This window comes from Cygnus olor, chromosome 3 (genome assembly GCF_009769625.2).
Source record: "Cygnus olor isolate bCygOlo1 chromosome 3, bCygOlo1.pri.v2, whole genome shotgun sequence".
In the NCBI taxonomy this organism is placed as follows: Eukaryota; Metazoa; Chordata; class Aves; order Anseriformes; family Anatidae; genus Cygnus; species Cygnus olor.
In genome coordinates this window covers 56,612,945-56,627,116 of record NC_049171.1, presented here as the reverse complement: position 1 = coordinate 56,627,116, position 14,172 = coordinate 56,612,945, and the positions used below count along the sequence as shown (strand labels likewise).

The window sequence follows — 14,172 nt, the reverse complement described above, 5'->3', positions numbered from 1 at the left end:
TGAAATAAGTTTTGGTTACACATCTCACAGGGAGACTGGCAATCTCTCCTCAGTCTCTGCTTTACTCCTGCACACTACCAGCACTGCAGTGTTTCTGCCCTGGAGTCATGCATCCCATGTAGGACAGGCTTCCCAGAGACATCAGATGCAGGATTGCGGAAGGGAAGGGAAGGGAAGGGAAGGGAAGGGAAGGGAAGGGAAGGGAAGGGAAGGGAAGGGAAGGGAAGGGAAGGGAAGGGAAGGGAGGGAAGGGAGGGGAAGGGAAGGGAGGGAAGGGAAGGGGAGGGGAGGGGAGGGCAGGTCAGCAGAGTGGAGGGGAGGGGAGGGGAAGGGAGGGAAGGGGAGAGGAGGGGAGGAGAGGGGAGGAGAGGAGAGGAGAGGAGAGGAGAGGAGAGGAGAGGAGAGGAGAGGAGAGGAGAGGAGAGGAGAGGAGAGGAGAGGAGAGGAGAGGAGGAGAGGAGAGGAGAGGAGAGGAGAGGAGAGGAGAGGAGAGGAGAGGAGAGGAGAGGAGAGAGGAGAGGAGAGGAAGGAGAGGAAAGGAAGGAAAGGAAAGGAAAGGAAAGGAAAGGAAAGGAAAGGAAAGGAAAGGAAAGGAAAGGAAAGGAAAGGAAAGGAAAGGAAAGGAAAGGAAAAGGAAAGGAAAGGAAAGGAAAGGAAAGGAAAGGAAAGGAAAGGAAAGGAAAGGAAAGGAAAGGAAAGGAAAGAAAGGAAAGGAAAGGAAAAAGAGACACGAATCTGGGTGTGTAATTTATATATGAGGGAAAGTTTAAACCAGTGTGATTGGCAAGAATACAATGTTACTAAAAGCCACAGACATGCTAATTGGTGAGTCATTTTAAGTAAACCCTATTGATCTTGTAAGTTTGCCAGCTTTCAATTTTCACTTTTGCTTGAAAACAGCTCAGAAAATAAGACTTAACCAGAAACTCATGATCGGTGACTTTTTAATCCAATTTTTTAGCAATTGTAACCTATCTGTCTTGAAGGGAGCCTTTGTCTGACCAAGGAAACGGCTACAGCAAGCTTCCCTGTAGGAACCTAAGCCTCTCCCAGAGTGGGCTGGAGATGCACACTTGGGGTAGGTCAAGTCCTATGTGCCTTTCTCCTGCTGCTGCAAAACAGGATATTGTTGTAAGTGGAGGTCCTTACTGCCAGCAACCAGTTTCTTGTGTATCAGCAGAAACCACCCATGACATAATCACGGAACAGGTGATGTGCTACCTCTGGAGGTCACCTGCTCCAACCCCGAGCACAAGCAGGGCCACCTAGAGCAGCTTGCCTAGGACCATGTCTCAGCGGCTTTTGGAGATCTCCAAAGAGGAGACTCCACAGCCTCTCTGAGCAACACCACTGCTGAAGTGAGGTGAAGCCAAGCTGTCCAGCTTGGCTCAGCGCAGCTCTGTTCCTCTTGTTTCTGTTTCCAGCACAGGAGCTCCGAGCTCTTCCTCACAGTGCCCTCAGAAGTGTGACAAGCATAATCTTCTGGCAGACGGTCATAAAATAGGTGGAGTACCTGCTGTATTTTCTCTGCAAGTTAAAATAATAATAATAATAATAATAATAATAATAATAAAGTGACATGAACAAGACATGTAAAGGAGCAGCAGAAGAAGAAGAAAGAAGAAGAAAAGAAGAAAGAAGAAGAAGAAGAAGAAGAGGAAGAAGAAGAAGAAGAAGAGGAAGAAGAAGAAGAAGAAGAAGAAAAACTTTTATCATATCATCCCAGTCCTCCTTTATTATTTGAACAGTAAAGGCAAACTTTGCAGAAATGTCCAAGGCAGGTACCCCTGCTGTCCAGGCTGCTCCTCTGCCGCAGTTAAGGAGGCCTGGCCCTCCCTGAAGGCAGCACTGGCTCCCGCACAATCCCAAGCCACCGTGATAGAGGGACGGGCTCCTGCTCCCCCTCCAAGGCAGCACCATTAAGCAGGCACAGGCTTCCCACATTCTTAAGCAAAATATTTACTTTATATGTGCTGAAACAAAATTTGGAAAAGTGAAGAATAATATTTATTTTGACAAAGTTAAATTGCATTAAAGTTTAAAGTGAAAATTAGATGCATGCACATATACTGAGGGCATTATCCACTAATCACAGGAACATAAAAGAACTGGAAAATACCCTCCTCCACTGCCACTAGGAAAGTTGGTCTGGACTAAATTACAGGCGAAATGTATAATTAAGCAAGCTATTATTATCCAGTGTCTTAGCAGATGCTGACCCCATTTGTGATGATTTGGATGCGAATTCAGCTGAGGTTTGATTTCACAGCTGTGTCCATAATGTCTTGGACCTGCTGGACTGCCCCAGAAACTCTCTTCATGTTAGCACTGGTGTCAAAGAGCAGTGCTTACGGTTTCCTCATCTGCTGGTTGGTGAGCTTTCCTTCAGCTTCTCAGAAAGAGAAAATGGTTTTACTGATCTGTCAGCCAGCCTTAATACTTGAAATCTGTGTTTAATTCCTTTGAACAATCTTTAATATTCCACTAGTACAAGGAGGGGGGACCTTCCACTGCTGTTATTCTCTTATTATTTTTTGCAGGTGTATGTTTGTGGCTTAGTTACTGAAATAATAATTCTGCTGGAAATAGCATTGGCATGAGAGATGAGCTGCCAAAGTGTTACGGGCTCAGTAATTTGTACATGGAAATGAGGATCCAGGGGACGTCATGAACATCAGTGGCCCGAGGAGTTTATGATTAAAACATGATGCTGAGCTTTTATGATTTCTACAGCTAATTAGCAAGATTTATAAGCACCCACCAAAAAAACAAGGCTGAACACAGAAATGATCCTTATTTTCCACTTGGAGCAGTAAACTACTGGGTTCTAAAACAGAAGGAAAAGGGGGAGAGGAACACACACTCCTATCTCTTCTCTTTTTAGCCTAATTGTCCCTTTCTTTTCCATAGGTTGAGTGAATGCCTCTCAGGTAGCAAGCGTGAAGCCTCTGTCTTATTCACATTGATGGTAATCCCTCATTGATTAAATACAGAAAAAAAATTTCTGATGTTTCTGTATAGTTTCAGACCAACACAGGTTTTGTTTGCCAGCAGCGTGTTCGGGCAATGTGAGATGTCCACAAAACCCCTTCCACCAACATCTATTTGGTTGATTCTGTTCCCCAGAGGTGCAGAAGGAAAAGGAGAAAATAAGAAGAAATTCAAGGCTAGTATTCCCTACAGGAACAAACTCCTCAGTCTGCAACCAGGGCCCCCTGTTCCTGGGAGGGTTTCCAGCTAGCAGTGTATGTGTGACCTGCCCAGATGCCTTGGTGTGCACCAGGGCTCTGCATGACCTGAGCCCTTTCCCTCAAGCTCCTGCATTTCCAGAAGCCCAAACATCCTCACATAGTCCACACTGGAAAACCTTAACCAGTGTGCAAAATGTCTGAAATTCTGCCTGCTCTTCTCCAGCTAGAAAAGGAGACATGCTCCAGAAAACTTGGTTGTGTGGAAATCTGGTTGCATAGGGTGACTCTTTCTCAAAGTACGGATGAAAAAAATATATTATTATTGAAGTCATTGGCAAAGGAATTTCTCCAATGCAGCCCCACAGCAACTAGAGTCAGATGGGGTGGTGGTTCTGCTTTGAACAGAGCCAGCTAATGTGTATGGCACAGCCAGAAAGGCTGTTTTGGCCAGGCTTTCCTTCGCCCAGTGTTGCCTTTGGGAAGAGGCTCTCCAGCTGCAGCAGGCACTGCCCTTCCTCAGCAGCTGTGGCAGGCACCTCGCCCATGTCCAGCCAGGAACACAAGGACCACCAGTGGCTCTGTACTTTCCCAACTGGGACTCATGGGGCCCTCAGCTGCATGGGCAGGAGCTCTCCTGGTATGGATGAGCTCGGCTCCATCATGAGGAAGAGGAAGGAGCAGTCACCCCAGGGCTGACCTCAGAGGTATGTTCTTCGATTTTTCACAGTTGTAAATTTCTAGTGGCAGGCACAGCATCTTCCCACCTCCATGGAAAGTGCTTTACCTGTTCTGCATGCCACCACAGTGTAATAATTAAAAACACACCGCCCTATTACACTGTTAGTGTGGCCACAGAAGTCCATTCATATAGCTCCACCTATTTGTACTGGAGCTGTGTTTGCTCAGCTCACAGATATACAAATACTGGTATGCCACGGTTAATAGCATCCTAGCATTTTATTCTTTTTTAATGAACCACTGTCATCACCTCCTCTAGTATTTTTTTATTCTTGTTCCTGTATTCCTAGACAGTTGGCCTAAATGGGAATAATGGGATAATTTCCACTCCAGCAATGGTTTGGCGCTAATATCAGTATCTGGTAGCTGGCGCATCGTTAGGACACAGAGTTTGCTGTCTATGGTGAGAGCCATGCTGGCCACATGACATACTCTCCATTTTCACCTCCCAAACCAGTCCATTTCTTAGTGAAATGGGATGGGAACAACTGCACAGACACATTTTTGGAGAGTTTCTACTCTAACATTAGATAGAGAGGTTCAGGCAGCAAATTTCCACTGAAGTGGCACGTAGGGTCCTGCTTTCTTGGAGATCCTGGAGATGCTTCAGACCATGAGCAGACCACGTCAGCATCTCCAGCAGCTGAGACACAGCCAGTGAGAGCAGCATCAGCAGAGCTTGCCCCCATCGTACGCACCCCGCGTGCCCAAAGCAGGGCTGCACAGGGCCACAAAGCTCTAAAAACAGGGCTGTGGGTGAAGGGACCCGTCCCAAAGAGGAAACAGGGTGGTGGGGACCCCTTGTCAGGTCAGCACCCCTGCCCCTGAGCGCAGGGAGCAGGGTCCCCCTTTTACAGGTATGGAGGAAAACAGGGGAGCAATGTGTGGCCGGTGCTCCCATCCCAAGCATGTGTGCTCCAGATGTACCCGGAGTGAAACCCAGCCAGCGAGGAATATTATTTATAATAATAATAATAACAATATTAATAACACAAGAACATCTGGTAACTTCTTTTTCCATCTACCATTTGGCTGAAAGCAGAGCATCTGGGTGACATGACAATTGGTATTTCTGTTTCCAATTTAGCCCGAGTCCAGCTGCTGCAGCGACTCAGAGACAGGCACTGCCAGGGACGTGTCCCTGGCTCCTGGGCTCGGCTGGCCCCGCAGGTGCCACTCGTGCCAGCACCGCCTGCAGAATCACCTACAGTCATCTGGGCTTGGGTTTTCTCTATCAGCTATTTCACAGGAGACTGCGAGGAGCTTTTGCACTTTGGTGGCTCCTTTCCATCCTGCCCCATGAGAACGTTATCCAGCTCTACCGGTGTATGGTTTCAGACAGAAAACAAAGGCTGGCTATTTTGTAATCAAAACAAAAGGGGCTATGCTACATATTTCACGCTATTGAAAGTGTATTTGACTAAATACATGTTTAAACCATTTTGGTGTTGCTTTCAATTTTAAGGCTTTCAGACGCGTCCAGTAAATATATCACTTCCACCTACAAAGATTTCAGCCTTGACACGCAACTAGCATGAAGCCTAAAAAGTTAAAAGACGGCACTCTAGCTTTTCTCTCCTCGTTATACTGACTGAAAGCTAAAAGCAGAATTACCGTGGCAGCTGCAGCTGCTGCTCCCAAACCGCACGTAGGTGTGGTGGAAATCATTTCACCCGTACTGCTCACCGTTCGTTCCTCCCAGCAGACTATAATCCGAGGAGTTCACTCCTTTGGGCAAGAGGGTTGACTCCACAACCGTGGAAGAGGCGATCGTTTCGAAGCAGAAACGCACTATGCGCAGTCTCTCATCTGCTATAAATTTATACAGGTTGATGATAAACTTAAAATGTGCACTATTAAAACTTCACGTTCAAGAATAATGTTCATTTAAGTATTTGAACATTCTCCCTTAAGTCATTAAAGACTGAGATTTATGTCGAGCAAATGAAGAGGCCCCCGTACGCCTTTGGAGACATATATCCTGTTCCTGCCCTTGGGGCCCACCACAACTGCACGTACGCTCAAGGGCAAGCCAGGCTCCAACACTCATTATATTATCACATTTGCATATGAAGCAGCAAAATTTGCTGATAGACAGAAAATCTAGGCCTTTGGCTCAGCACTTGTCCAATTATTAAAATCAGATGCTTTAGATCACGTTATTATAAATAAATCAATTTCTTCTAACGCGCTTTACACACCACTTTGTAAATTATAGGTTAGATTAAATCTAATTATGCAGCTTGAACTCCTGGGTTATGCAGCTGAATTTATGGGGCAATGTTAGTTGCAGGACTGTTCCCATTGCTTCTAGTTCTAGTGTAACGATTCTTAAATACACAAGGTGAAATCTGTAATAGCGCACCTCTATCTGTAACTAGCGAGAGCCAGGAATTAGAGTTAATTCCACCTCCAACCTTATATTAATCCCCACGCAGGCTCCCTGTTGTCACAAATATTATTTGCACATGAAACCTGCCAACTGCTAAAGTTTGGGGAATCCCAATAACCAAAGAATTTCCATACCCTTAAATCTGACCTATTTTCTGTAGCAGATGTTCAGCTGGTGTGTGTCCTACATACAGGTCCCCCGGTTTTGGGACCAGCTCCCGCTAGCTGGCAATGCAATGACACCTCCACCAGGAGCCTGAGCTCTGGCACGCGAAGCCTGCAGAGCATGACCACTGTCCCTTTTCCCCGGGGAGGTCCAGGCTCTCTGCTGTGGTGACAAGGTGCTGCTCGAAGCCAGCAGGCAGCACTGGCTTCTGTGGGACACTTGCAGAGGAAGCACTAAAAGTCAGCTTGCTTGTGGGCCTTGTGGATCGGAGGCAAGGAGCTCAGCACGGAAATACGAGTGAAGATTTGGCAGCTGAACAGCCAGAAGAGAGGGGGAAGAAGCAGCATGGACGTGAGCAGAGATGGGAAAAAAAGAAACTGGGAAGGAAAAAAGAGAGAGATATAATCAGAAATAATATAATCTGAAGCAATCCTGTTAATATGTTATGCATAACAATGTCCTTGATGACAGTCCAGGAGTCTGAGCTTGGGCCAGGGAAATGTCAGCTAGAAAGGAGTGAGTCATTACATAGGCTCATGCAATTAATAATGACAGTGCTCAGTAAATCTTACCTTGTGCACTGTAAACAAGTTTTTATTCCTGCAGCTCAGGAAGAGTCCTTCCAAGTCCAGAATTTATTTGTCTCCCCGCTACACAGACCAGAGGTCCATCTTCACAGGCACAACTGAAACTGAACATTGCACTAGTTGCACGTATTTTTTTACTATTAAAAGGTGTGATTAATCTTCTCGCAAGATGCTGAGCCCCTCATTCACTTGCTTTTCCCCATCACACATCCTACCCTTCACAAAGGGGGCCTTCCTGTTTCATTAATAAATCACTTTTGCTTCATGGGAACTAAAGTATTTGCTGAGGAGCAGTCACAGAAGTGGGTTCCTGGCTGTACCTGAAAGACTTGGTGCAGTGGGAGAGTGGGAACCAGTTCTCTACAGTCTCCAGAGAGGTCTAACAGCCTGCTGAGTGATCCCGGCTTCTTCTGGTGTTTCCTGTGAATGTGATAATTAAATCCTTCCATGCAAACATGACAGCTTGGACAGGGAGACTGGGTGCCTCACCACAAATCCTTTTAACCCTTTTCTCCTACAAGGTGGGACAAACAGCCCTGGATCCTCATAGCAAAGGCAGGGTCTCACACCAGGAATCCCACAAACCAGATGAGCAGCTAAAGTTGGAAGTGCCAAAACTATTCTGGAAGTGGTTTTGGGGTCTGTCTTGTGTTTCCATTAGAGGTAAGCAGTGAGCCAGCCATTCTTTGAATACCAGCAGCTGATGACTGTATGCCTTCACGCAGAGGTGCTCTTCTCCCACCTGCAGGATGTCGGTAGGCCATTGCTAAGAAATCCTGAATATCAGCATTGATTTTCCAGTAAGATTTTCATTATTTTTTAGAATGCAAGTGTAGTAGGCTGACAAAAGATCCCCAGAACAATGTGTGTTATGGTGTTAACATCACTAATCCAGAGAAAACATCACCAATTCATATTTCTGCAGGCAGGTCATCTGAAAGAGAAGCTTATTAAATGCTGAGTACAATATTATCATAGAAGGACACAGAAATCAAATAGGAGAGGGCACACACACTTCTGGCCACACTAAAACATAATCCTAGGAAAGAATACTGCAATTCATTAAACATTTCTGCTGTTTTATGCTTTCTTCCAAAGGCTGCCTTTGATCATCAGTCAGAGGCAAGGCACCTTCCTCTCCTGCTGGCCAAGGAAAGAAAAACCTCCCTATCAAAGACGGCCTGGAGGGGAGTAGATGTAATCTACCTGTCAATTGCAATTTGGAAGTCCTCAAGGAGTTCAAAATCTCCCAAGTATCAATGCCCACAAATTTCCTTGAACATTCAGACCTCTTTTTCTGTGGAGACAGACTGTCACCTCAAAAACAAGTCTGCTAGCAGGGGAGCTGCCTCTTGACTCCTGGTTGGTATTGCTGCTGATGAGCTGTGGGCTGGCTCTCCAGAGAATAACTCTGGAGTTCATAGAGATGACACTGGAGAGGTCAGTAAATGGCAGGCAGAAGTGAGGACAGGTAGAGCCGTACTGATTGCTATCAGCAAGCAACTCTGAGCACAGTCCCTTCCATCCTCTTTATTTGGAAGGACAACAGGGCTGAGGAAGAGAAGAAGCTGTCCAGCCCAGTGAATCAGGACAGAGAGTCCATCTCTGCAATCGGTAAATGCCCTGGTCCAGTTCCTACCACAACGTATCAGGAGCTGGAGGTCTAAGCCCTCTTAACTTTCACCAACTTTTGCTAATGTGGGACCTTAAACCACACATTTTGGGGGATCAAGAAACAAGAGTGCTACTGGCTGAGTTACAGTGAACTAAATGAGCAGCAAAGTGAATGCACATGGGCAATAAAAGTAATAGCCAGTGGGAAGCATGAGGAATCATTTGAGTGATGCAAGAGAAAGGATATACATCTGAGTCTATTTTTCATAGGCAAACAGATGAAAACTGGTCCTCCAGCAAAGCTGGGGTACAGCCAGGGACTTAGATGTTGCAATGTTTTAATTTGTAGATTTCCTGTTGCCTAGCAGACTCCTCGGCCAGGAATTAGACAGTCAGGATACAATTTCCAGGGAGAATTAGGTAGTTTTGAATAGTATTCCTAGAAACCAGCACATTGAGCATGAAGTTATTCACATTGGCCTGGAGAAACCACAGAAGGAAAGAGCAGGACCACAGTCAGAGACAGCAGGACCCTCTGTGCTCAGTCTTGAGTCTGCTCCTGGAGGTAGGTGTTCAAGCCCCATTAACCCTCTGTCACAAAAAGACACTTCACTCTTTTTTTCCTCCCACTGCACTAGCGCAGCAGCTACATCACTCCCCACAGAGGAGGGAAACCTGCTTCAAACCTCCATGCTGCCTGACCTGTGGCGAGGACGTGCTCGAGTCCAGCGCACCGCTCGTGAGCACGCACGTCAGTCCTGCTTACCCGCTGTCCCCCCAGCAACTATGTGAGGTAAAATGTCTTCAGAAAGAGAAACTGGGAGAGGCTTACCATAAAACACCAGGTGAAGCAGTAAGCAGCATGCTGACAGAGGATACAAGGGTACGGCATTCAAATATTTGTTCCAGATGAACTAGGGAGTGGGAGTTTGCAAAAACACCCCGCTTCCCAGGTCAGCCTGTTGTCTACTGGGTAACATCTGTCTGCCACGTCCTTAAAAGCCTGATTGACGGCTGCTTGCAAAAGCAGGATACTGTTTGAGGAGAATCATGAAGACCATCCCAGAGGTATGGTGAGAGAAGACTTGCTGCACTTGAGAATCTACACAAGGACCCAGGGGCAAGTGGGGATCACAAATTATCAGCCATACCAAAGCTGAAGCTGTGGCAGGCTTGACAAGAGGCAGAGGTTTGAGTAGACAGCAAGGGCTTTCAATTGTGCCAAGAAATCAGGTTGTAGGCGCCCTGAGGCGATACCCATCTGATACTCACACACCCATAGCTGCCTATATTATTCAATGTGAAGATGCAGATGAACTTTGTAAAAGCTTAATGTAGAAGGATTTCACAGCCAGCTCTTCGTCAGCATTTTCTCACTCCTGATTGAAAAAATTTTGTTATCTTCCCTCCTTCATGCTACCTTGTGAAAGAAGGTTCTGCTGTCCCTGAGGAAGAGGAGTGCAGCTGTGTATTTCTTCTATATTGGATGCAGAATCTGTTGAATCCTGCCAAAATTTTCACTCCTCCTTAGGCTTCCTTGTTAAGTGTATAACAGTAATATTTATGTGAAATCAGCTGAGAACTATACATCCAAAAGACAACTATCCAAAGAATATTTATGTGATTTTATCCAGCTAACAGTAAAATGCTACAGATTTACCTTCACAGAATATATTTATGCAATACTACAACATGCACAGCTGCATATTGCTTGCTGGGAACCTCTCCATTGATTTCAGTAGGTTAGCGTACCTTAAGGCAATGATGAAACCTGCTTTAAAATGATTAACTCTATATTTCTCATTGTCATATATTCTTGAATATATAATAATATTCTTGAAAGTCTAGTCTAGGAACATCATTTTGAAATCGGTGTGAGTTATATACGTTTCAAACTTGTATCGTGGATTTTATGAAATTTAAGCTTACTGAAATGTGCGCTAAGTAATTTTCACAATGATGTTTGCACTATGGCACCATTCCCAGTCTTTGATTCCATGGATTTCTGTCTCTATGGCTGCCAGTGAAACTCTTATTTCCTTCTATAAGCAAAAAATAAAAATAAAAATAAAATCAATAGTGTATTTTTGAGATCTTTAAGATAGGCTTCCCTGCTAGATAAACCATAGCAATATGAAACCACAGTAAAGTCAACTGAAAACCCTTTTGTCCAGAACAAATGTAAATGTACAAGTAAACATGCTCTTGAATATATCAAAGAGCCCTTGGGTTAACGTCGATGCGTGCCAATATCCAACCTGTTTTCTGCTAAGAGAATATTCTAGACTAAAAGGATAGGGATCAGCAGGACTTGAACAGTGCTCTGGATGTAGATGTTTGATTTGACCAGTTAATGAATTGTGCTACAGAAATATAGTCTGAGTCTAGTCTGAGTAACAAGAGCCAAAAAACAGATAATTTTTCTGACCATTCAAGGCCATCTCCCACCTCTCAACAATAGCCCAGACTACTCCATTGTTATAATTAAGGTTATGTGGGGTATTATTGGTGGCATAGCTTTGTCCAATAAACGGAGCCTATTTAGCAATCGACTGGACAAAACAATAGCAAATAGACCATGCAAGCAATAATCCTGTGCTGGCAGCGATGGACACTGGATGATCTAACTGACCTTCTGCATTTGAACCTTCTCATCTATCACTGGCTACGGGTTGCAGAAGAATGAAAAATGTGTGAGATGAAAACAGGTTTAACAATAGAAAAAGAAAACACAACTGCAAATGCAGAATGCAATAGGATTGCTCAAGATGCAAATTATAACCAGACCCGGGGACAGATTAAGAAATGATGAGTATACTCAGAGTGCCAGACTCTAAATAGTAGGTTACTGTAATGTCTCCTTTTTAACCCCACTCAGTCACTAAGCCAGCAGTGAGCTTCCTTTGCAGGACTTGCATCTCTGCATGTTCAGGAAGTGGGTAGGAATGCACATTCAAAGTTCCAGTTCTACTTCTAGGTCTATGGCACGGTAGAGGCAATAACCTAGACTTCATTCTACACCTAGAAGAGTCACGGAAAGTAGCTCATCTAATCTGATGCAGCCCAAGGCTGGAAAAAAAAGGTCTGTGGAAGATGAGGCAATTGACACATCACCTCTGAGTACAGTTCTATAAACTCTGATTTCCTAGAGTTTATGCCAACTGTACTGCTGCAATTAGCTGAAAAAAGCCTTGGATTTCTACTATAATCAGCCTGAAAATCTTTGGTTTGTAGAATATGTCAATCTGCATTGTTTCCGTGTCTGCGGATTTGTTATCACTTTGTGCACATATTGCAACCAGCCCCATTAAGCTAGCCACTGCCAAAGGACAACAGCATGTTAAGTGCCTCTCAACACCTTCTCTCTGCTTCAAGATGTAACACGAAAGGATTCTCTATCCACTTATGTGGGCTTAGGTCCATCAGCCCACCAGACAAAATACAGGAGAAGAGACTTTTCCTGCTCTAAAGCTGGTATCCTTCTTTCCTTTGAGAAATGCTATATTTGCTTCATAGTTCTTGTTGAAGAAGCAATTCTGATGCATCCCCCCATTGTCCATCTGGAGCTCAAAAACAGAAATTTTATAAAACAGAGGAATGAAGTAAAAGTGCCTGCTAGGAGCCACAGCTCTACTTTCTCATCTTTGCTGCTCAGCTTGAGGTCCACAGACCACCAGGAGGATGTGGCTGTTAAAATGACTGCACCTTGCTTTAAACACACCCACAGTCTCCAAGGTGGTTCGCAGAGAAGTGTCACTGCCTGCTGGAGAAAACAGTGGGAGCCAGTCACCCAGCCATCAGGTCCTGTGGGCTGGCAGCCCCTACTGGCAGACGTAAAGAGATTAACAAGAGATCAACATTTCTAATCAAATTGTTTGACTACAAGATCAAGTTACAAATATGCCAAATTTTTAGCCCAGATGCCATAGATTCTATGATCCTATGAATTTTCTTACTTACTACTGACCCTTTTATTCCATGAATAGTGGGACACAAAAAGGTTCATAGGTTTTTATAAGGCTACATCCTTCTTCAAATAAGAAAGGTTGAGAAATACTAGCCTTATTCAGAATAGTCAAAGAGGCTACGAATCCCTCTGCTCTTTGCCATATTTTTCAAAGCTAGATTAAGAAGGGAAAAATATAACTTTAGAATAGGCAGATCAGCCTCTCCCAAATTCTGAGTTGCAATAGAAATGGAGTTGGAAATTTCCATATGAGCAACCCTTTATTGTTTTTTCCATTTTCTTCTACTGCAAGCACAATTAATAATAAGTTTAGGTTCATTCTATACCTCAGACTCTCTCAGGGAACCAATTGCTGTTCTCCATCTCTAACAAAAGGTCCCCAGTCTCAGCATTAGCCCAACAGCTCTAATAAACAGTTACAGGTTGCCACTGAACAATTTCTTTGCAAATCAGATTGACACAGAACAATTTCCTTGGCCAAGAAAACCAAGAATTCAGCCAAAAAAAGACAAACAAAATCCCTTTTCCCCTCAATTTTCAGGCAAACACACAACTGTAATAATATTTGAGCATATTTTATCATCAAAATCAACTACTTCACTCTTAAACAACTTACACTCTATAGCCAGCCATCCAGCTATAGTGTTGCCCTGTCCAAACAATTAGTCATATTTTAAACCAATGATAACAGGCAAGACCATGGTTTCCATAATAAATAAAGTGATAATTTTTAGTAGAAACCATAGTTTGTGTCTGTTTCTCCAATATATATGTTATTGCATACATATTGATATAGTTAATGTTCAGATGGTAACTGATGGAGAATTGACAAGAAACTGAGGCTGGTGTAGATCCTACCTCATCCTGAGTTTCTGCTTCTGGGACAGGAGTCAGGAAAATGAAAGGTCTTCAAAAACTTCGTTCTGTCACAAGTAATGCATAAGAGGTAGGTGAACCTACAAAAGAACCAGAACAAGATGTTACCTTGGGATTTCAAACTCTCTTCCAATTTGTATAAACAGGGTATTTCCTTTGTTATTTAGATCCCCACCCCACTCCATTGAACATTACAAATGGAGGTCCCAACCATTGAACTGACCGAGTTACCACAATACGATCCACAAAGAAGAACTGCAATCCCATGAGGTTGGCTGGTGTGCCACCTGCAAACTGGTGGGCTCTTTCACCAGGGCATAGCAGCCACATTGGAGCCAAATGCATGGTACATTTTGGTCCTTCTAATCCCTGTGCCCCTGGGCACAAAACAATGCTTCAACAGAAAGGGTACCAACAGCACAAAACAAAGCCACTCAGCACACCAACTCTGGCTGTCCTGGTCAGAGAGTAGGTGTCTTTTTTGGCCTGCAACACCCAGGCAAAGACTCCTTTCCTCTTTATCAGCCTGTCTAGGCAGTGCTATGCCCATCACCCCTTCCAGGCTGCTGATTCTTCACCTTAGCAGGGGCTGGCCACATCAGAACCTCCTTTCTCACAAGGACCAGCAGAACCAAAGTCTTG

The 14,172-nt window shown here is 44.4% G+C and overlaps 1 long non-coding RNA gene across 2 annotated transcripts; it reads right to left on the bottom strand.

The window, feature by feature from the left end:
• Positions 1-1,408: 1,408 nt before the first annotated feature.
• Positions 1,409-14,172, bottom strand: LOC121068366. 2 transcript variants are annotated; one of them, XR_005818833.1, is made up of 3 exons: positions 14,109-14,172; positions 13,513-13,610; positions 1,409-1,527 (listed from the first exon to the last, which is right to left on the bottom strand). It is a non-coding gene; the product is annotated as an uncharacterized LOC121068366 (long non-coding RNA). The 2 variants fall into 2 exon arrangements; XR_005818834.1 differs by lacking the exon at positions 1,409-1,527 and adding an exon at positions 6,622-6,863.